Genomic DNA, 2,999 nt, shown 5'->3' on the forward strand with positions numbered 1-2,999 from the left:
GACACACCACTAGTTGACACACCTTGGCTTAGTTTTGTAACTTATATGTTTGTTTACCACAAATAAATGTGCTTACATACAAACCGTTTACTAACCTCATTGCTATCTTCAGCTTTTGTGTGTCTTAATACTATCTTTTTGTTGAGCAATTAACACGGTAGTTTGTAAACTTTTTTTACAGTGTAGGGCGCAGGACGCTAGACTTCAGAGTATGGACGACGGACGTGTACTCCGTGCTTGGGTATGGGGGCAGGACGTGGGGCTGCGGGGTCGGGGAGGGCTCGGGGTGGCTTCCCGTCGCCGCCGGCATTCTTGGCAGACCGACGGTCGGAGGAGGGACGGCCACGACGCGTCCATTTGTCTTGCCGCGGACGGCGCGGCACCGGCGCTGACGGCGGAGCTAAGTCAGCGGCTGACCGCTGCTGACGGTCAGCACCGGGCCCGTCTTACCGGCGCTGACAGCCGCGCTGGCAGCCGCGCCATTGCCGTGATTGGATGTGTGTGGATGCCGGCCCCTGTTATTCGATGAGGGAATAGTAACGCTGATCGGGGAAGACTTAGACTACAATACCTACATGATGTTCGTTTCTGACTGAGTTTATTCAGTCTTTTTGAAGTCCCAACTTGCTCCCTAATCATAACGCACTTTATTCGTGACCCGTGGTAGGAGACATTTGGCTTTCAGTGCATTGTGGTCCCATGATTTAGTTTTCTCATGAACCAACAAGCCAAGATTTGGGAGGGGCAGGAGTATCGTGGACCGCCCGACCCGCGTCCTCCATCCTGAACCTCTATCCTGCCGCAGCCACCAAGAAGCTGCTCCCGCACGATGAAGGCAATTACGATGAATCCAATCAGCTACCGGCTGCTTGCCACTGGGTGGAGGCAGAAAAGGCTCCCTACCAGCAGCATCGTTAGCAGGGAACAGCGGCAGCAGACCAGTAGCAACAGGGTAGGGGCAGATTATTGCAGAGGCAACGGAGGCTTAATTAGAAGCCATATCATAGGGCGGGAAAGCACTTAGGCTGGCTATATGACACAAAGACGGTGCTTTATCCAGAGAGGCCTTTCCTTCCGGATAAATATTGGAATCGATAGGAAAGCTTGCGTTTATTATGAGCTCGCTTGTGAATCAGCCTATAATATACCTGCCATGAACTGTGTTCGCAATGGACATCCTGACCACTGATCAGTCCCACATAAAGGCTAGGGAAAGTCAACAACCAGTGGTGCTGTTCCCAGGTCCCACGATCACCCTCCCCTCTCTCCCCTCCCCACTCCCCTTCCCTTCCTGTGTCCCGTCATCTGCAGGGCACGTCCACAGTCTCAGATCATTAATCTGGGTCCAGTGCGCCTGTGTGCAGTGGCGAATCCAGGGGGGGGGGCAAAATGGGCATTTGCCCCCCCCCCCCCAACGGCATAATTTTAACATTACGCCTATGGACGATGCATGGAAAGAATCGATAAATTGTTATGGTTTGCCCCCCCCCCAAACTCTGAGCTGGATCCGCCTCTGCCTGTGTGTGCGTGCGTTTCTCTGCGTTTCAGCTGCGCCGCCACGGGAAGTGCGTTCTCCTCATGTCTCCGGATATCGTCTCCGGTCCCTGGTTTGGTCCCGTGTCGAGTATCCGTATTGACTGCCGTATTTTGGATCTGCATCGTCTCCGCGTTCCATATAAATATCGTCACGGTATGCTATGTATTTAACCCTCGCATGTGTAGGGGGGTCGGATGGACCCCCCCCCCATGGTTTTTCGCGAATAACTCGCGTAAAAACCGGCCGATCGCGACGAAACTTTCAGTACCCTCGCATTGATCAATTTTACACCTACCCTGAAAATTTCATGACCCTGACCCAAATGACCTTTGACCTGTGACCTCTTTTCCGAGACCATGTTTGGCCGGAATCGCGATTCGGCGTACGTCGGCTCGCATTAGCCGCGCGTTTGCAAGCTTTTCGTGGTTTCAAACGTTCAAACATGTGATGTGATGTTGCTCCCATGCATTAGGGTGGGTGTCAATGTCACCTGAAGGTCAGGTCAGGTCATTGACCTTATGTGACCTCGGGTGACCTCGGTTCACTTTTTCGAGTTTTACATGTTTCTAGGCTAGTTTTTGGAGCTGAATTCGAATTTAGCAACCATTTGAACATTTACGAAGTAGTTTTGGTGCCTTCGTAACATGTTACGAAGCTGTCAGAGGCGGTTGACACGTACTACGAATACCCGTCACGACGCCTACTGGTTGACCTGACCTGACCTGACCCGACCTGGTCTAAATGCTTAAAGATATCATCTGTGATCTAAACTAACACGATATTCGTGATCAGCACCCCGAAAAACCCCTTAGCAGCCACACTTTACGACTTTCTAATAGGTCCCGATTTTCCCGACTTTGGGTCATTGACCTGACCTGGAAGGTCAACCAATGACCTAGAACCTTAAAATTGGGTATCATCGGCTTCCTCTCGTCACGGGCAACACGCTCGTTTTTTCCGCGAAGCTCTAGCTCGATCAGGGGCCAAACGGCAAGGGGGGGGTCCAACCGACCCCTCTCCCCTACACATTAGAAGCTGGAAAACGCCGCACACATGCGAGGGTTGCCTACGGTTGATTTTCAGAATGATGCACAGAAGTAATGTCATGCTTTTATTTTCTATATCGGTATCGTTTATATCGTGCCTCTCGTATGTTGCGATGTCTCTGTAAGCTACAAAATACAATGCAACGCAATACGAATAAAGTTTGCATACGTTTGAAGTGTCCCTAGAAAGAACATTTATCAATAGAAATTCGGTGTACCTATACGCTACTGTGTTTGTCGTACCTGTATTGTGATTGCTGATAACGATCAACGAATTAACGTCAAAACGATCACGATGAAAAAGATGTTCACATGATGCTGCTTCAGCTGCAGGTTCGATGGTCTTTTTTCTATGACCGTCGAGAGCCCGTGTCTTTGTCGTTTCACCACTCGCCCGTCCCCAATAACACGCCATA

The sequence above is a fragment of the Amphibalanus amphitrite genome, unplaced genomic scaffold (assembly GCF_019059575.1).
Source record: "Amphibalanus amphitrite isolate SeventyFive unplaced genomic scaffold, NRLGWU_Aamphi_draft 001265F_arrow, whole genome shotgun sequence".
In the NCBI taxonomy this organism is placed as follows: Eukaryota; Metazoa; Arthropoda; class Thecostraca; order Balanomorpha; family Balanidae; genus Amphibalanus; species Amphibalanus amphitrite.